At 49.1% G+C, this 21,055-nt stretch overlaps 1 long non-coding RNA gene across 1 annotated transcript in view; it reads right to left on the bottom strand.

Annotated features, from left to right (window-relative positions):
• LOC111558234 overlaps positions 1 to 21,055 on the bottom strand; it is a 49,347-nt gene that overhangs the window by 16,056 nt on the left and 12,236 nt on the right. The window contains exons 2-5 of the long non-coding RNA XR_002738859.2: positions 16,062 to 16,211; positions 1,688 to 5,682; positions 1,234 to 1,345; positions 325 to 456 (exon numbers count right to left, since the gene is read on the bottom strand). This is a non-coding gene — a long non-coding RNA (uncharacterized LOC111558234). The remainder of the gene's footprint in view (positions 1 to 324; positions 457 to 1,233; positions 1,346 to 1,687; positions 5,683 to 16,061; positions 16,212 to 21,055) is intronic.

Genomic DNA, 21,055 nt, shown 5'->3' with positions numbered 1-21,055 from the left:
AGTACATCGGGCCCACGCGGGAGACCTCCAGACTGGAAAACTCCAAGTTGCTGCTACCCAGGAGGCAAGAGCTCCGAAGAGGCTGCTTCCCAGCTGTTCCGTCTGCTACCCTTAGCCGAGTCGGCAAGTCCTGAGCATCCTTGGAGAAACAGGTCTCTCATTTGGTGCCTTTGAAAGGTTTTATCATTTCAATTAGCTTTCTCCCGGGATCAGATAAGAAAACCTTCACTGAGGACATCCCACCGACAGAGAGAGAGAAGACCTTAGAAGACTCATTGCGTCAGGGCTATCGTGACAGAAATCCTGTAAACTGGGGGAGCTTACGCAACAGACGGATGCTTCTCGCAGTTCTGGAGGCTGGAAGTCCAAGATCAAGGGGCTGGCAGGTTTGGTTTCCCCCGAGGCCCCTGGCTTGCGGGTGGCCAGTCTCCTCCCTGAATCTTCACATGGCTTTTCCTTTGTGCACACACAGGGAGAAAGCACACTGGCTTCCAGTCCCCTTCTTATAAGGAAAGGAAAGCAGTCCTGTTGGATTAGGGCTCCCCCCCCCATGACCTCATTGAACCCTAATTACCTCCTTAAAGGCCCCTTTCCAGCTACTGTCACACTGGGGGCTAGAGGTCCAACATCTAAATCTTGTGGGAACAGAATTCCGTCCACAACACTCACTTTGGGGCCCTTCTTCCCTACCGTTCTCTGTATATGCCTCACAGGCATGTACGAGGCAGCTATATTGCCCTGAACCAATTAGACCACATCACAGGGTTCATGTCTTCCGATCACGGGGCCTAGGGGTGCGGAACGTCAGATCTACGTCAGATCTACGTCAAACAGCAGGTGCCGGACAGCCATAAGCCCAGCCGAATTTGCAGTAGCCTGAACCCCAAGAGAGGAGGGTCGTCCAGAGCCGCCGCTGGAGATGCTGGGCCACGAACGAGCCCGTCAATTCAGAGCACTTATCTACAGCGCTCACCTCCAGGGAAAAGTACGCAGAGGGCTCTTTTGGCCTCTTTGGTGACCCGTAGGCCTCGATGTTCCAATGATGAGAGGATACATCATCATTGTAGTACGTATACATACTACATACAATATAGGCATCAAGGTCAACAGTGTATAGAGACGGCTCCCAAATGTTTGAAAGGACAGAAAAGATTGTAGTCAGGGAGACCGAGGGCAGGACATTCAAAACCTTTACCGTCCCAGATGAATCAAGCCATCTGATGTCTTTCTCACCTCCCCTCCTCTGCCAGCTTTGGGACTGATTGACTGGCGTCGCGGGAGATTGATGGTGGCCCTGAACGGTTGGTAGAGAACGTTGATCAGGGTACACACACAGTGCTTCTTCCTAAGGGCCGTGGAGGAACTTTGGTTACCTGTCGGCCAGCCTCTCCCCTTGCACACACACATCGACACGCACACAGATGCACACGCGCACCCAAGTGCACGCACTTCCTCCCCTAGGCGCGCTATAACCTGAGGCGGTAGGACCATCGACCAGAACGGATCCCCCATGACCGCCCCCACCCCCCCCCCGCCGCCTTGTCCTTGAAAGTGCTTTGGGACTGTTATTCGGAATCATGGCTGAAACGAAACCTCAAGACTTTTGTCTGAAACTTTGGAGTTTGGGGCTTTAATGGGCTCCACGTATCTGCACGGTAACTCGCTGCCCCGTTCAACCAATAGTTACCAAATGCTGGCACTGGGGACGCAGAGATAAATAAGGCAGAGTCCTCGCTCCTGGCTCGTGGTCAAGTGCAGGATACAGTCGCGCAAACGCACAACAGGAAATGCCGAGAGACCCGGATGTTGAGGGCAAGGAGGGGATGAGCTGGGTCTTGGGCGAGGAACAGGATTTTTTCAGGGGGAGGGGGGAGGCCATTAAGACAAAGAGCAGAATGTACGCAAAGGCACCGAGCGTGGGGAAGGTGGGGAGCGTGTGAGGGCTGGGTGCCTGCGTCTGCAGAGGGGAGTCAGGGAGCAGAGCTGGAGGGTGGAGGGAGGGTCCAGATCACAAGACCCTGCCGGTGGCCCTGCTGTGGCATCCAGGTCCTGACTCACAGGCAGTGGGAAGGCAGGGGAAGTCATCCAGCAGAGAATAATCCATGGTGGGGGGGGGGGGCGGGGGAGGGTCGATCTTGATCTAGAGCTAGATTTTAAACATTACCTCTGCTTCCATTAAGAGGAATGGAAAACACTCGGGGGTGATTGCAAGAGCCCAGCCGGATCAGGATGAGGGTCTGGACAGAGACAATACCAGAGAGAAAGAGAAAACCAGCATGATTCTAGAGACTTCACAGGCAGACACTATAGGACGTGGGGACTGAGTAGGGAAGCTGGGATGGTAAAAGGGGCTTGACTCTGCAGTAGGACCCACGGACACGGGCAGGAGGGCGTGGGAGATGCCCGGCGACACATCCAGCCGATGTGGACTTATACAAAATGTCAGTTTCACATGGTTCGACCTAATCATAAAAAAGCAAGGCCATTCCAACATATGCCCTTCTGGAAAAGGCAAAGCTATGGAAGCGATAAAAAGATCAGTGGTGCCCAGGGGTCAGGGAGGAGTTAGGGGTGAACTGTCAGAGCAGAGAGGATTTTTAGAGCAGTGAAACTACTCCATGGGTCTCTCTGATGATGGATACATGACATTACCCATTTGTCCAAACCCATACAACGCATAACCCCGAGTGAACCCTCCAGCCAGCTATGGACTTGGGGTGATAATGATGTGTCAATGTAGGTTCATCAATTAAGACAAATGTACCAACTCTAGTGTGGGGGGCGGGGGGGGGTGGCGGATGTCAGTGGGGCAGGGAGCTGTCCAGGCGTGTGCACAGAGCATACATGGGAAATCTCCGTCCCTTCGGCCCAATCTTGCTGTGAACTGAAAACTGCTATGAAAAAATATATATTAATTAAAAAAAAAAAAAAGAAGTAAGACCGAGACTCGAGTCCAACTCGGCGAAATCCGAGTGTCTTCCTTCCCGCAATGTTGCTCAAGACTGAACATCTTCCAAAGCACTTCCAACATCGGGAAACCAGTCTGCTAGCTCTCTTTCAATAGTCACTTGAGACGTTAGCCCTCAACAGGTGTATCTTGGAAAGAACAAAACAGTGAGGGGAGGGAAGCCTCGCTGAGAGAAAGAAAACAAAAAGGATCAGAAGCCAGTCTCAGTTGACAAACTCCGCAACGACGCAAACGTACCGGGCGCAGAATCACCGGATCTTCCTCGTGCCTCCCTCCGCCCATCCCCCCGTTGGTTCCCCGGTATGGTTTCCTCCCCAGCCTCGGCTTCAACCTGACCTTGCCTTTTCTAGACTCGCTCGTGCTTCGTGAGCTCATCACGCCCTGACCCATCACCACACACACAGAATTCAGGGGGTCAACTCTACCGAAGACACAACCAAGCCACTTACAGATACGATGGGGGGGGGTGAACGGTACCCACAGCGACCAAAAGACAGAAGCCTGAAATAGGGACGGGAAGGAGAAAGCAATGAACCAGGGGCAGAGCCCTGATCCTTTATTCTTTACCCTTTTGCTTCCTTGAAATAATCCCCACAGACACCCTCAGTTTCTGCCTACACTTGACTTTGTTCGGTCTTCCACCTGTGCTGTGATTCTGTTTCCAAAGCTTCTATCCCCAGCGACACCTGGACAGGCACGACGACACTTTTACAGGGACGCCACCTGGGGCAGGGGTGGGGGAGGATTCTCCCCTGCTGATCTGCAGACTGGCTTCCCGTCCCTCCATTTCCGCCCCCCTGAGCCAACAGACCACTCCCAACACGGCTGGCTGCGTCCCCAGCCCGAGCAGTCCCCTCCGTGATGCGGGAGGCACAAGGGGCTACGTGGAGTCTGTGTCTCCTCTTTCCCTCGGGGACGGGAAAGGAGCCCAGCCACGGCCGGAGCAGGAGTCACTGGGCAGGCCGACAGGCTCACGGCCACCAGCTCCAGCCCTAGGGTCTGCCAATGAGCAGGAAGCAAAAGGGAGGGAGTCCACAGATGGCCAAGTCTCTTGACCCCCACTTGGGGGGGAGGAGCGCTCAGGCTCGGCCCAGACTTGAACCTGAGCCACGGCGGCCATCCGGTCTGCCCTGGAGGCATTGGGTGCGTGCTGTGGGGCCTCGTGCCGGTCAGAACGCGTACACAGGTGTGATGGTGCGGCTAGACCTTGCCCTTGAGTGAAGGATGTAATGACTCAGGTCAATAAATTTAAAAACAGCAGTAGTTTTGGAAGCTGTGTCGTTCTTACTGACTAGAACACAGTTTGGGGGCATTGTTTGCCAGTTTTGTCCTCACAGCCCAGAACGGGAGGAGAAAAAAGGAGAAGAAAGTCAGGCCAAGGACCAGCGCAGGTGTTGAAGGGACCCTGGGTCCCAGTCCGACACCTGAATGTGTCAACGGCTCCGTGGGACCCGTGCCAGCCCGCTCCGTCTCTCGGTTTCTTCCTCTGATAATTCCTGCCCTTTCCATCTCCGGAGGGTGCGAGAAAGACCCAGGGCCAGCATGGACGTGGAAACGTTTCAAAAAGGCGAGGTCCTACCCAAGGGCGTGGCGTTCAGCTCCCCCAACGACCTCACCCCGCGCAGGGGCCTTGGAGGGCTGAACGACGAGGTAAGGGGCGCAGAAAGCCCTTGCAAATTCGAAACCGCGAACTAGATGGAGAATTATAGAAGCGAGGCCTGATTATCTGTGGGGTTCCGATAACAACACCATTTTGCCACCTGCTGCCCGGACATTTCTGTCACCGCATGACTTTGCGAGGACGTGAACTTGGCATGCTGGGGTTTGCCCGGCTGTAAAATGAGATACCTCCGGGAATGGCAAACACCACCGGCTCGCGTGGGTCCACAGGGATGTTTAGCTTGGAGATGAGATGTTCAGGGGCAGGGTCACGGGCTTCAGGGAGGATGTGAAGAGAGTTGGCTCGGAGGATGGATGCCGGTCTGGGGCAGGTCTTAAAGGACGTAGATTGGGCTGAGGGCGACACTTGCCAACACCCAGGGACCTCCGGAAACGCCTCTGCCTTTGACTACGTCGCCACCTTCGACCTCTGCCCGCCAGCCTGCGAGATCAGTTTTCCTATTACGCCCATTTCACAGACGAGGAAACCGAGTCTTAGGGGCTTACGTCCAAGGTCACACAGCTTTGAACGCGAAGCAAGCAGGATTTATTGGCACATCAATCTGCCACCACCACAAAGCCCATGCTTTTATGGGGATGTCCAGATCGGCGATCTACGTAACACCAGAGCCGAGGTTGTTGAAGACGTTCCCCTCCGGGGTCACAAACTGGACCTGCAAGCCTGAGCCAGAGCAGCCCTGTGAGGGGGACACTGCAGAAGTGTGCAGGGGGATGCCACGTTAAGACCACTGGCGGAGAGCGCAGATCAGATCCCAGGCCCTGTTCTGGAGCTGAGGCTCAGCAGATCCAGGGACGGGCTGTGGACCAGCATTTCTGGAACCTGTCCCCAGGAACTGGCCGGCACCTCGCTGAGAACCACGAGCCCCAAGGCCACGCCCAGAGCCCGCCCGACGCAGAATGCGCAATCTCGCTCGTCGTCTCCGCCTGGTGGGACAGGTTGGCCGTGGTTCAGTTCAGAGGGACCCCTGCTCTTTAAAGATGTGGCCAGTCTCGTATCTTCCTCGTCTCCGTCAGATCGGCCTTGGAGTCTTGTCCTGAGGAAAGCGGGAGAATGTCAGGCAGTGAGAGGAGGAGGCACCGAGGTGTGGTTTCGAGAAGGCTAAGGACAGATAGAGAGAGAGAGAGAGAGGGAGCGCATGCTGGAACATGGGGTCTTTCCAGCGCTTTGACCTCTTGGAAGAGAAATGAGTTTCTTCGAAATGATTCTTGATGGTGGGAGCCGTGTGGGTCCGAATGATGCGCACAATGGCTTTAGCCTCCTACGCAGCTTTATAAACCTCCGGTCCCAGGCGCTCAGGCCTTAAGCGACACCTGGACAGGCACTGACGGCTGCTTACTTAGCACGACCAGAGACAAAACACCTAAAATTGGGGCGCCCGGGTGGCTCCGTCGGTTAAGCGTCCGACTCTTGATTTCGGCTCCGGTCGTGATCTCACGGTCCGTGGCATCGAGCCCCGCGTCAGTCTCAGCGCCGACAGTCCGGAGCTTGCTTGGGATTCTGTCTCTTTCAATCTCTCTCCCTCTCTCTGCCCCTCCCCCACTCGAGCTGTCTGCCCCTGTCTCAAAATAAAGACACATGAAAGAGAAACCTAAAATAACTCCAGAAGGCACAAAGGTCATCTTCAACCGGCCTTCAGACCAGCCAGGGTCCAGCTCGAAGCCACCTGGCCCCACCCCAGAGGCTAACGCCCGAACCCCACCCCCTGCCCATGGCAGCAGGCTTCATCTTCAGATATGTCCCTGCCTTCTCCTGTCCTTACTACAATTTTTTTTTAATGTTTATTTATTTTTGAGAGACAGAGAGAGACAGAGCACAAGCAGGGGAGGGGCAGAGAGAGAGGGAGACACAGAATCCAAAGCAGGCTCCGGGCTCCGAGCTGTCAGCACAGAGCCCGACAGGGGGCTCGAACTCACAAACCGAGAGATCATGACCGGAGACAAAGTTGGACACTCAACCGACTGGGCCACCCAGGCACCCCTCCCGTCATTACTATTCAGAGCCAGGCATGGCTTGTGGCCCGCCCCCGCAAAGACGTCCCCCATCTGTCTCGCTGCGGGAAATTTCTCCACGGGGCTCCCCGTCTGCCCCACTGGTCATCGTGGGCTGCGAGAACACAAGCCAGGACTGTGTCTGGAAGCCTCGCCTTGTCTTCCCGATTATGTTTTAAGACCCTTAAAGCCCAAGACGAAGGAGCAACTTTTGCTGCCGCCATACCTCCCAGACCTAGGGGGATCACAGGAATTACCTGGGACTTTGGAAACAGATGCGCGGTCCCCAGCCCAGACCTGCTGTGTCAGAATCCCAGGGGTAGAAGCCAGGAGTCTATTTTTAAAAAAGTTCCCTGGGTGATTCTGCTGAATAGTCATCACAGGGAACCACTACGGCCCTCCAGCATCTCTTTAGCACAATGTGGGACACCTGGACTGTTCTTAGACTCTTTGTTGTCTAACGATTGATGGATCAATCCAAGCAGCAACTCGCATTTCCCCGGGCCGGTCACACCTGCCTTGGATTTGGAAACGCAGTGCTGTCTGGCAAGGCTCTGGAAACCCAGGAGAGCTGGCCCATGCTGTGAACGTCCCCCCCAGGCCCCCCGTCCAAACCCTGAGCAGCGTGCTTAGTGCACATGGGCTGTCCCACATGAGCTTCTGCTCGCCCGTTCTCTTGGTGGCCTTGGCTGGGGGGGAGTGGGGGGGGCGGTCTTCCCCAGATTATTCCCATCAATGGCTGGGCGACAGCCTGCTCACCGTGGGGCTCCCACTGCCACTCCAGGACCAGCAGCATGACTCAGCACCCGGGGTTGCTGTTGGACGGGCCTGCCACTCGCTCTCAGCAGCCATCCCGGCAAAGTCAGCTCCGGCTTTCTCTGCCTTGCATGCTAAGTCAAGGGTATCTGCTCCATATGGCAATGCATAATTTACAACACAATTTACTTCCTGCTTATATAGCCTATTCTGTACAAAGCTTCCATTTGCATATTTATTAATTTACAAAATTAATGCCATTTTCTTAGTCCCTTACAGGATGTGTGGCTGGTCCCTGTCTTTGAATTAATTTTAATCTAAGGTGGAAACATTTGTTAAGGGAGTTGGCTCAGGCCAAAGTAATCAAATGCACGGTAATCAAATGTTGGTAAGACGAAAAGAGAGGGCAAACATTTACCGAGAGCCTACCTCTTGCTCGGCTCCAAGAAACTAATGGCGCAGAATGTAAGTCTCCAGAAACATTCCTGTAATGACGTATTGTTGCTGTTTCATAAACAAGGAAACAGAGAGAGAGTAAGTTGCTGGCCCGCCTAAGTGGCGGAGGCTTAGACACCCACGAAAGTCGAGAAGCAGGGTTTCCATCTGAGAAGGGCCCTCCCTCTGAAAAATTATCCCCCCCCACCGAGGGTCCTCGACACTGCGAATATGTCAACACTCACAGGTATTCCTGCCACATAACCTGACCTTTGAGATGAACAGGGGTGGAAGGTACCCATTAAGAATCTTACCCTACCATTGTTGCCAGCCTTGGAGCAGATCAAGTCAAGAAAACAAATGCTTTGGTCAACGTTCTCACTTGGTGGCACTGGAAGGCTTCAACAGGAAGCCAAGCTACTACGCACGAACCAAAAAAATCCCTACCCTAACCCTTCCCGTCACCCAAGTCACCAACGCAGACCTTCGCCTCTCCATCACCTGTCTGAAGATACGGTTCTCCGATGTTCCTGTCCTCCTCTCTTCCTCCTTGCTCCCTCGGGCTGTGCCAATATGGTCTTCGCCCCCCTCCTTCGCCACAACAATGGCGGGCTCTATCTCACCTACCTTGGTGTATTGTGCCATATACCTATTCCTCACAGCTCGGGAATTGTGTCTCCTATTCCTTCAACCCTCAGCATCAACGCTCAACGGGTTATAAAATAGTATCAGGTCCTTCCAAATACGCTTCTGAAATCTACCTCCGAAAAAACTTCCAAAATTTCCCCTGGTTTTATCCCTCCCCATCTGCCCCAAGTAAGTCCTCTGCAGTCTCTTAGGGAAGGGAAACTCTTTTGTCTCCAGTCCTTCATTTACTCTCCACGCCAACATCAGTAATGTTTCTGAGACACAGCTCTGATCCCATGGACCATTTTGCTTACCATTTTCTCTGACGGCTCCCCAGTACACTTGGATGGATGCCATCACCTCTGGATTGCGGAGTGGAATTCACACTCCCTGAAGGCAAGGAGTGAGTCTGCTGTTCACAGGTCTATAGCCACCCCCAGAGCAGTGGCTGGTGCTCCAAAAATTTTTGGAGCTGATGCTCCAAAAATACGTGTTGAGAAAATGAATAGGAGCCCCGCCATTTTGTGAAAGCCATCTAATTCTTGCTTTGTCTTCCAAAGCTCCTGCCTTAGACCTCGAGATTCAACCATCTCTAACACCAACACATCATGGCTTGGTCCTTGTCACAACTCCCAACTTTTGTACATGCTGTTCCCACGTGGTGGGATGTATTTCCCCTACAATCCACTTGGCACACTCCTCCTTCACACTCAAAACTCGATTCTGACTTTACCACCTGCGAGAAAGTTTCCTTCGTGCCCTCATGACAATGAGCGAATCTTTCCTCCATGGAACCATCCTCCTGTTCGCTTCCAGGATAAAGAGAGAAAGAAAATCATAATAGCAAACTAAGAATCAGTATCGAAAACACGCAACCGTGAAGCATGGCGTTAAGTCTTAGGCATCAGCAAAGCCACGAGGTAAACTACGTCCGTGTCTCTGTCACTGGATGTTTCTGCCCCAAAACAAAGACCCAAGGCTCAATGACCACTTTGGTCTCCTGCCTCTAGAATTCCAATTCTGGCTCTCAAAACATGCTGAGCTTCCTCGACTAACTCTATGGCAATACTTTTTTGCCTTTGACCCAAGCCAAGGATGATGAGGTCTTGAGCTCCCCCTAGAGGCCAGTAGTGGTAGCGAGGAAGGGAAAGCAGCGAGACTCTGCAGGCCAATATAAAGGACAGTTATGACATCATTCCTTGGCAGGAGGAAAGCTGAGATGCCTGAGGACACCTGAGAAGTGAAGGAAGTGCTCCCAGGAGCACCAGCCCAACAGGCCTGTTCACAGCTCATTCTGTAGGCACAAGGCTGTCAGAGAGAGATCTAGCAAAGCAAGCCTCTAGAGCTGGGAACTGTGGATTTCATCCTCAGGAGACACTGGAGGAACAGAGCAAGGAAACTGCCCTCCTCCTGCCATCACGTGCAGCACATTTTTAACCCATAAATCTTAATTTAAACTCTTGCTGCTTTTAACCCCCACAATAAACCTGAAGGCCAGGCGTTCCTCTTCTCATGTGGCAGGGACGAAAGTCAAAGCCCCCAGTTCATGTTAAAAATAAGGGTGATCTTGGGGCGCCTGGGTGGCTCAGTTGGTTAAGCGTCCGGCTTCGGCTCAGGTCATGATCTCACGGTTCGTGGGTTCGAGCCCCGGGTCGGGCTCTGTGCTGACGGCTCGGAGCCTGGAGCCTGCTTCGGATTCGGTGTCCCCCCCACCTCCTTTCTGCCCCTCCCCTGCTCACATGCTGTTTCTCTCTCTAAGATAAATAAACATTTTTAAAAATTAAAAAAGAAAATAAGGGTGATCTTGAAATTGTTTAACCCCAAAAGCCTACACTGTTTGAATTTGCCACGCTGCCTTCGAGGGAAGAGAAGTCTGGGGGGCAGTTTCCGCTGAGCGTGGTCTGGTGTCCGTTTGATGACCCGACATGAACGCTCTCATTGTCTTCCCTGCCAAGTTGGCATCTATGTGCCAAGGGCTTCGTATGTATTCCCTCAGCCTTCACAATAAAGCTGTGATGGGGCTATTACTTGTTATCCCCTTTCAGGGATGTTGAATTACCCAAGGTCATAGCTGGGAAATGGCAGAGACAGATTTCAACACAAGCGCTTACCTAGAGCAGGGCTCGGCAAAGACTTTCTTTGAAGAGCTTTGAGTTACCCTGGGAAAGCAGCCGTGGACTGTCCATAAACAACAGGCATGCTCGCATTCCAATAAACCTTTATTTATAAAAACAGAGGGAGGGCAGAATTCGGCCGACTGACTGTAGTGTGCCAACCTCTGTCCTAGACTCTTTGTTTGGCTAAGAGATGGCGTATGGGAGAGGGTCTCACAAGGGGTGGGCTCAGGCATTCCAGGCACAGTCACCGGTTGTGCCAGAACATGACGTGTTTGGAAATGACAAATGTCAGGTACAGGTAGGCTTGCCTGGGACAAGTGGACCGCGTGGCTGGAGAAGGGACAGAAACTCAAGGCCACGGAAGCAGATTTTAAAGAGGGGAGTGACGCCGGCCATCTTGGAAAGAGCCTTCTACTGGCAGAGGTGAGTCTAAGGCATCTTGAATTGAGATCATCACGCCCGTGCAGAGAAAAGTTAACAGTTCTGTCAAACGTCCATCAAAGGATGAATGGGTAAAGAAAAGGTGACATATACATTCAATGGAATATGCTTCAGTCTCAAAGGGAAGGAAATCCTGTCACCTGCCCCAACATGGCCGAACCTCGAGGACATTATGTTCAGTGAAATAAGCCGGCCACCAAAGGGCAAATACTGTGTGATTCCACTCGTGTGAGGTCCCTAAGAGAGGCGAACCCAGAGACCCAGAAAGTAGAATTAACGGTTGCCAGGGGCCGGGGGAGGGGGAATGGGGAGTTGTTTAATTGGTATAGCGTTCCAGGTTTGCAAGGTGAAGGTTCTGGACACTGGCTACACGACAATGGGGACATACTTAACACCGCTGAACTGGGAATCTAAAAATGGTGAAGTTAGTATGGAAACCAATTTGACAATAAACTTCATATATGGAAAGAAAAAAGAAAAAATTAAAAAAGAAAAATGGTGAAGATAGTACTATTGTGTGTGTGTTTCTATTATGTGTGTGTGTGTGTGTTGTGGGTTTTTGTTTTTGTTTTTTTTTTTTGCCACAGTTAAACATAAAATAGAAGAGCTGACGAGGTTGCTTTTCAACCAAGGCTGCACCAGAGGGGAAGGTGAAGAAGGGCAGGAGAGGAAGACGGTCTGGCGGCCATGACAGGCCCACGCCGTCCTGCAGACACAGCACTCGGCCACCTGCCCGGTCTTTCAGCCTCATTATTCCTGCCTGGTGGCGTCATTAGGCTGCCATAACCGTGAACGGGGTCCTGGCGCTCTGGCCTGGGCCGTCAGCCGCGAGGCTGGGCTGCTCCGGACGAGTCCACTCGCTGTGTCGTCTCCCACCGTATGTTGGGCCACCCTGTTCATTCATCATGCCTCCTGAAAAGTCTCTTAATTACATTATGTTCACAATCCATAAAACATAATTAAAATATGTAAATCCATTATATTCTTTAATGAGCACATTGAGACCTCAAATTTTTAAATTAGATATAAAATTGATGTGGACCTACTACTATGGATTACATGTGGTAATAAATCAGCTTCAATGTGGATTGAGAGGACTTCCCTCCTCCCCTCGGCTTGTGCGTGCGCGCGCGTGTGTGTGTGTGTGTGTGTGTGTGTGTGTGTTGTTTCTTGGACTTTGGTTTGTTTTTTGTTTTGTTTAGCATTTCCTGTGACTGTTTAAAGTTACCTGCTATCGGGGCGCCTGGGTGGCTCAGTGGGTTGAGCGGGGCCGACTCTCGATTTCGGCTCAGGTCACGATCTCATAGTTCGTGAGTTCAGGCCCCGTGTCGGGCTCCGGACTGAGCACAGTGCCTGCTTGGCATTCTCTCTCTCTCTTTCTCAGAATAAATACGTGAACATTAAAATAAATAAGATTACCCTCTATCTTTGAAGGACAGCCATGCCTGGCTTGCTCTTCCCTGACCATGCCAGTAGCAAAAGCATCACCCGACGTTTGAGTCGGTGCTCCGGAGCTTACGGAGGGCTCGTGCAAAACATCTCGTTTCTCTTGTCGCGATATTTTCGTTTGCGTTTCAGTATGGATACGCCAAGTTTTCATTATTGTGGAAGGTATCGGAGGTATCGCCAGGCTTTGTCCCTCCCTGTCCCCACCTGCTACCCACCCCTTAGCCACATCTCCTACTCACACTCAGAGAAGTCAGTTACGATTTTCCAGACACACCGTGTGGCTGTCTGTCTCCCCAGCTCTGTGCAGGCTGGTCTGTCTCTGCAGTGAATGTCCTTCTGTAATCTGTCCGTAGGGGATGTGCACACATTTTCAAGCAGTGAGTAGAGGAGAGCAGAGAGAGAGAGAGATAGAGGGAGAGGGAGAGGGAGACAGAATCCCAAGCAGGCTCCGCACTGTGAGCGCAAAGCCCGGAATGGGGCTCGAACTCATGAATCCACGAAGTCATGACCTGAGCCAAAACCAAGAGTCAGATGCTTGACCAACTGAGCCACCCGGGTGCCACCCACACCCCCCTGGAGTTGTTGAGTCTGTAGATCTGGGGTGGGACCCGGAAGTCTGCATTCCTTACATGTTCCGGGGCGATGTTGCTGTCGAGCCAGGGACCTCACACCAACGTCCTGCTTCTGTCAACGGTGGCAGAGAGCCAGACGGAAGGACCGTGGATCCCCAAGTCGCTGCATGGAAGACGCCCACCAAGCGCCCACCCTGGACCATGAGTGTTAAACCTCTGAGAGTCACGGCTTATCTGTCACAGAAGCCACACTTACCTAACAGACTAAAAGGTACTTGTTTCCGTGAAGAAGAGGAAGGGACAGTGAGTTCAGGCCCCCGAGTTTTACTCCTCGCCTCAAAATACAAGAGTTGCGTTCCCTAACCTTCTTCCTCCAAGTCTCCCCTGGCCCCCCCGCTGCCATCCTCTCTCAATTCTAGGTCCACCGTGTTGTCAGAGGCATATGAAGGAAAGAGGCTAAGAGTGAGGTCAACTCAACGGGCCGAAGGATAGCGTTGGGAAAGTTCGTGTATAAAATCAGAACCTAGGGGCGCCCGGGTGGCTCAGGCAGTTAAGTTTCAGACTCGGTTTCGGCTCAGGTCACGGCATGACCTCACAGTTCGCGAGTTCTAGCCCTGCATTGAGCTCTGTGCTGGCAGCATGGAGCCTGCTTAGGATTCTCTCTCTCTCTCTCTCTCTCTCTGTCCTTACCCCACTCACACTGTCTCTGTCTCTCTCAAAATAACGAAATCAAATTAAATTTTTTTAAATTATAACATGTTTAAAAAAATAAAAAAATCAGTATACAGTGAACTCTGTAACTCATTCATATTTTGAAAGATCTTTGCTGCGTGCCCATTGTAGGCAGGTACCGTTCTAAGAAATGTAGAGCCGGTGATGAACAAGACAGCTGAAGTTTCAGAGGAAACACACAAAAGGTCGTCTTCAGGGTCCTTACCGGCTGGCTTCCCCGGTGGAAGCAAGATATAACCATAATCTAAAGGAATGGGTTAAAAACCTCGAAAAACTAGGATTCTGTTTCAACTAGAAGGGGCCGTTGTGTGTTAGTATGGCAAAGAGTCAGGGAGGCATCCTTTGGCCTTGGTGACATCCCTGTCCAGGAAAGAGCCGGCACTAGGACCCTTTGCCTCGTCCTGCTAGGGAGGAGTGTTCCTCAAGCTGTCTCAGCTGAGAATCCATGGTCTGTGAACCTACGTACAGAGGCACAAAGTGCTGATATGTTCTCCTGACTGTTAATTAGGTTTGTCAATGGCAAGTGACACAGGTTTTCTGGTTAGATATCAGTCTACCAAGAGTTGAGCTAACGTGAGTCTCTCTAAAGACTGAATCCCCTCACGGTTCACCGATAAAAATCGAGTTTCTTGGCTTGCTTGCCTGGAGCCTGCTTTGGAGTCTGTGTCTCCCTCTCTCTCTCTGCGCCTTCCCCGCTCATGCTCTGTCTTTCTCTCTCTCTCAAAAATAAACGTTAAAAAATACTAAAAAATTTGCAAAGATCCAAAATGAAACGATTTAGCGCAAACACTTTATGCCCCTGACTCCAGCTTTCTCCCTGCCTTAACTGGTATCATCTGCTCTCCCTGTCTGTTCCGCAGAGCAGATTTCCGCTGAGTTATTCCGGAAAAGACGCTCCTTCTGATCCCTTCTGGGGACTTGTCCGACCACACAATATTAATTCCATGCAACTTAAATGCCCCAGCCATTTAGCTTATCTCTCTCATTTATGCTACAGTAAGATTCCAAGATGTGCTTGCTTAAGAGGCAGAGGGAGGCAGCCTCTAATTCATACATGATTTCTTCTCAAATGCGCGCTCTCTCTCTTACGGCAAATGGTTCACAAGGCTCATCCTGTGAATGTTATGATACTTAGAGCATAAGACGACTCTAGTGGGGGAGGAAGGAAAAATGAAGATGAGATCAAAGACAATTACCATTTGTTTATGCTTCAAATCCTACTTAAAGAGTCGTGGCTCAAGACGGGAGGGTGGGAACCAGGTGCGGAGGAAGCCGGTTCCATACGAGATAAAACCCAGAGGCGGAGCAGACGTAATAACCTGACCACAGAGATATGACTTTCATCAAGGTCCAAAATTGGTTTCTTCTAATCTGCTTATTCAAGTATTTGGGCTTTTCTAGGGAGATCTCCGTTTCTTGCGTGAAAATTGCAGGTAACTAAAATTACTATCAAAATTTTTACAACAGGGGCTCCTGGGTGGCTTAGTCGGTTGGGCGTCCGACTTCAGCTCAGGTCATGAACTCACGGTTTGTGAGTTCGAGCCCCGCATCAGGCTCTGTGCTGACGGCTCAGAGCCTGGAGCCTGTTTCGGATTCTGTGTCTCCCTCTCTTTCTCTGCCCCTCCCCTGCTCGTGCTCTGTGTCTCTCTGTCTCTCGAAAATAAATACAAATGTTAAAAAAATTTTTTTTGTTAGGGGGTGCCTGGGTGGCTCAGTCGGTTGAACATCTGACTTTGGCTCAGGTCATGATCTTATGGTTCGTGGGTTCTCTCCCCACGTAGGGCTCTGTGCCATTTGTGCTTTGTCTCTCTCTCTCTCTCTCTCTCTCTCTCTCTCTCTCTCTCTCTCTCAAAAATAAATAAGCATTACAAAATTAAACAAAAATAATTCAATGTGGGAGAGGGAGAGAAAGTTTTTACAAAAAGGTGTTTATCACATCATTAATAGGGTAAAATCAGGAGCAAATTAAATACTTCTTAAGTCTGGAAGTGTCGTTTCGTCCCAGTAAAATTTTATATCAAAATATCCTGTGTCTTTCACCCATGACCTTTGTTTACATCCACAGGGAGAATAAGTAGCCATGTAAATTTTCTTCTAGTTTTTTTGTGTTCCCATTTCTTCCATTGAACCCTTTATTCTCTGTGGGATGTATTTCAACATGAGATGTGAGGAGACAGAGGATATGGTCCCATCTGTATGTAATACCAGATGGGAGACTTTGGGCAAATAGCTTCATCTCTCTGGGTCTTAGTTAACTGGTCCACCGAAAGTGAAAAAAAAAAAAATCACACTTACCTTACAGTTGGGTTGAGAATCTGAAGTGAGTTTGCACACATGGAATCAGGAGCGTGGCTTCAACCGGCAACAGGCTTGGAGGTGAGGGTCTGATGGTCCATCTGTCAGGAGTCAGAGAGATCAGTAACCGGAACAGCCGGAGAAGCGTGTCTAGGAAAAACAGGCAACTCTGAATCAAGCATTACAAGTAAGGAGAGGAGCGCCTGGGTGGCTCAGTTGGTTAAGCGTCCGGCTCTTGGTTTTGACTCAGGTCATGATCTCACAGTTCCATAAGTTCAAGCCCTGCATCGGGGTCTGTACTGAATAGATGTGTCTGTCCAGCAGTCGTAAGTTGAAAAGACTAAGAGATGCGGACCAAAGTATCCTAGACTAAAGCTCGTTCTAGACTTGCCTCAGAAGGTGTAAAACTCAAAAGTTACAAATAACCCCAGGTAACGTAATTTTGCCCCAGACCAAAGCACAAAATATTTAAAGAGATCGCCTGGGAATACAAAGACTTGTTCCACATTCAAATGCCCGTAAATGTCGCCTGACACAGCAACAGAAAAACATTAAAAGAAAACACTACATACTCAGATCAATTATAAAAATCATTTGATCATTCAGCATTCATTAATGTTAATAAAAACGTTCAGCAAAGTAGACTTAGAAGGGAACTTTCTCAACCTGATCAAGAGCTTCTGGAAAAACAATATGCTTTTACCCCGAGGCTGGGAGCAAGGCAAGGCAAGAGTCAGTCTCACCAGCCATGCAACACAGAATTACAAGTCCTAACCCAGCGAGGGAAGACAGTGAAATAAAGGCAGATAGATTGCAATGGAAGCAATAAAACTGTCTCTATTCACAAATCGCACGATTATCTATGTACAAAATCCCAAGAAATATGGAAAAAAAAAAGTTCTAGGACTGAGTGTAGCAAATTTGTAGGAAATGAGTACGATGCTTAAAAATCAATTATACTTCCGTAACTAGCAATGAACAATTGGAAACACCATTTTAAAGGAGTGCAATTTACAATAGCAGCAAGAAAAGAGACACGTTCAGGTCGACATCTAACCGAACGTAGATGGTTTCTGAAAACTATGAAACACTAATGAAATAATCAAAGAAAGCCTAAATAAATGTAGAGATATAGCTTTTTCGTGGACTGGATGGCCCAGTATTGTTAAGATGTCAGTGCTCCTCACACCGATCTATGGATTTAATGCCAGTCAAATTCTCAGCAGGATGTTAGACGCAGGTTCAAAAATGTATGTGTAAAGGCAAAGAACCTAAGCATGGCCCACAAAACTTTGTGGGGTGACTGGGTGGCTCAGTCAGCTGTTAAGCGTCTGACTTCAGCTCAGGTCATGATCTCACAGTTCGTGGGTTCCAGCCCCACAACGGGCTCTGTGTGGACAGCTCAGAGCCTAGAGCCTGCTTTGGCTTCTATGTCTCCCTCTCTCTCTGCCCCTCCCCTTCTCGTGTTCTCTCTCTCTCTCTCTCTCTCTCTCAAAAATAAATAAACATTGAAAAAACACTTTGCAATAGAAGAGAAACACTGAAGAATCTCATACCTGATTTTGACACTTGTTGTAAAGCTAGAGTAATTAAGACAGATATCAGCATACAGAGAGACACATAGATTAATGGGTCAGAATACGCTGTCCACGTACCTGACCAATTTACTTTCAACAAAGGTGACAAGACAACTTAACACGTTTCCCAAACCGTTACATAGACAGGTGCACACACGCACAAGTTGAATCTCAACCATTACCTCCCACCACATAGAGAAATGAACTCAAAATCAATTATAGACCTATGGAAGAGAAAACATGTAGATCTTAATAACCTTGAATTGGTAGATGTCTTGAAAAAAATTTTTTTTAATTTTTTAGAGAGAAGGAGTGTGCACAAGCAGGGAAGAGGGGCAGAGGGACAGAGAAAGAGAGTCCCAAGCGGGCTCCATGCTGAAGCCTGCTACAGGGCTCTATCCTGTGACCTCAGATAAAATCAAAGGTTGGCCTCTCAATGAAATGAGCCACCCGGGCACCCTGGTCAAAGATTTCCTTCTAGGAGACAAAATGCATGCATTAAATGCATTCAAATGCATTAATACATAAACTCCAAACAACAACAACATAAACTGCATTAAAGAGAAAACACGAAAAGTTGGGATTTCATCAAGCTTAAGCTCTGGGTCTTTGAAAGATACTCTTCTATGGGTATATAAGAGTTTGGCCTTAGAGGAAGTGTGGAGAAAGCTGTACAAAACTCTCAGTACCCTTTTTGTAATTCTTGTATAAGTTGAACTGTTTTAAAATAGAAAGTTAGGATAAACATCCTGTTAGCAAAAATTAAAGGTGAGCCACCAGGTAGAACAAATATTTTAAAAATAGGTATCTTACAAAGGACTTGTATCCAGACTCTATAAATATATTTATATATATAAATATATATAAATTATATGTTTTTCACCCCTACATACTATCTAAGAGAAATGAAAACATACGTTCCCATAAAGCCCAGTGCAGAGAAGAGTTATTTATGACAGCAAAAAACTGGAACCAACCCAAATAATGCCCATGACCCGGTAAACAGTTGCACAAGTCGTGGTCTATCCGAGACACGTGACGAACGGAAACAGACTCACTGAAACACACAGTCGCACGGATAGATTTCCAAAGCTTTATGCTAAATTGAAGAATCTGGACACGGAAGGCTAGGTGCTTTAGTGGGATGTTTTCAGCCTGCGTCCAGCCCCATTTCTCCTGGTTCTCAGCATTAGTAGTTAGATACGTGGAAACAAAAAGAAACTCTACTCTTTCCATGCACGACACCAGGCTTTGCTGTAGGAAGCTCCCCTCTTGAGTCTGGATTTATATCAGTCTTCATTTATAATGCTCTACGTCTCCGGGGAGCATAACTGTGCTTCTAGATTACAGTATGGTCTGGCTGCAAAACCACATTCCAGACTGCATACAGCACAGCCAAATATGGAAAGACTCCTTAAAGAGCAAGGCTGTTGGGCTGGATTTGCTAACTCACTCGTTGAGAGACTCTAAGGAAGATAGTAAGTATCTTGAAAGCCTTGATAAACTCATCTATAAAAGGGGACCAGTAGGGTCGCGTTGAGGATTAAATGAGGTATTTTAATGGACCTCCGTGGCTGTGAGGCGGTTCGATACCTTTGGGCTCCAATATGTTACCAACAACCTTGCTATGACTTGTGGGGCTTCTGAGCTATCATTTCTCAGATGACAGGAGCCACTTACGTGACTCAGTTGAGATGGGCGAATTAGTTCAAACGTTCCTAACCAAGAATAGTTAGAAAGCTCAACACATGTGAATTCAGGCAAGGAAAAGTTGCTGTGTCTTCTCCCCACAGGGAATTCAGAAGGGTTCCATAGGGACAATTCTAAAGGAAATTCTAAATTCTTCCCATGCCCTCCTCTGTAACTGCCTGTTCCTTCTCTATTTTTCCACATAGATATTCCTCCCCTAGTGAATCTTCTCATAAATAAATAAATAAATAAATAAGCCAACCAACCAACCAACTTGCCTACTTACCTACCGACCTTTTGGTTCTCTTAATCACCAAAAGTCAAGGAACGTTAACTGTGCCCAAAAGCTCAATATGGCAGTGAAAGTCATTATCCTTGGTGACCGAGACCCTACCTTCTCTGGATACCTCCCCAGGTGAACTGAAACTAGCAACCAAAGATAGAGAAAAACCAAGTATAGCGACCAAGTGTATTTCCTGCCGGAAGTATGTGATACTTTTTACGATAAGAAAACCGTAATACTCAACAGCCTGTGCGAAGAATCTCATCTCAGCCATAGCTAAATCCAGGGCTAGTTTAACCCTCATGGAGGCACCTTCTGTTCTGAAACTTGAACCGCTGAAACACACATCACATTTTCCGTCTCTTTCCTCCTTCTATTTGAGTCCAGTCCAATGATGTCTGCAATCCGATGTGGCTATCAAACTCGGAGGCCCTCTCAGAAGAACATTCAGTCAAACCTAAGCTCTTTTCATTATCTCGGCCACTTTTCCACTTGACGTTTTCTCTGAACGTCCCTCCACTGCAGTGTGGAGCTAACTCTGAAGACTCAAAGGGGCTCCCTCCCCTCCGTTACTGCCGCTGCTGCTCAGAGGCTGGTGTGCGGGGATGACAAGGGAAGAGAGACACATGTAGCTCCTAGGCTGGCAGAACCCTCTCCTCTGAACTCAGCTGTCATCTCTCATGGTTCCCAGAGAGGCAGACGGCCAGATAATTCTGCTCCCGACACAGCGGCAGACTGGCCTCCCACGCAAAGAACCAGGCCCCTTTTGACTTGTCATGTGGGTTAGTATAGCAACACATTCTCAAAATCCGGCTGTTCCAGCTGTAATTCCTTCAATATCCCATGATTGAGGGGGACGGGAAAGAATCTTCTATCCTCAGGAGATGCATATTTTTGTATTTTAATGACCTTCAACCTGTTAGTTTCAGGGTAACTTCTTGTTCTAAAAACTCCGCAGGCCAAACTTCCAAGTGTCATTGCCTGTCTGTCTTCTATTTCTTGCCTATTTTTACCGAAGACATCTCAAGGTCTCCAAAGGTGAAGGAGACACTTTTCAAGGGATTTTTCATTGAGCGAATTCATTAGGGGACTACAGAGACATATGCCCAGGTTCAAAGAATTCTTTGGCCATCCATACTCTCTGGTAACTTCTACAATCACATCCCATTTAGAGGAGCCCTCTCTTTCATCGATATAGTAACATGAAATCACTTGTGAAATCACCTTGACACTTACCCATGCAATTAAAATTGATCTAAACCTCACTAACATCATTGTTATCAATTTCAATTAATTTCATAGTAAGCTGTAATACACATCAAGACACGACTGTAGACCTGATGCCTTTAAATACACTGGAAATGGAACAGAAGACACCAGAATAGGAGTCCTCCATCTCAAATTCAGTTTAAATCTTGTATGTCGAGGGCACACAGAAGAGGCAA

This window comes from Felis catus, chromosome E3 (genome assembly GCF_018350175.1).
Source record: "Felis catus isolate Fca126 chromosome E3, F.catus_Fca126_mat1.0, whole genome shotgun sequence".
Classification (NCBI taxonomy): domain Eukaryota; kingdom Metazoa; phylum Chordata; class Mammalia; order Carnivora; family Felidae; genus Felis; species Felis catus.
The sequence above is the reverse complement of the archived record's forward strand: the minus strand, read 5'-3'. Positions and strand labels throughout refer to the sequence as shown.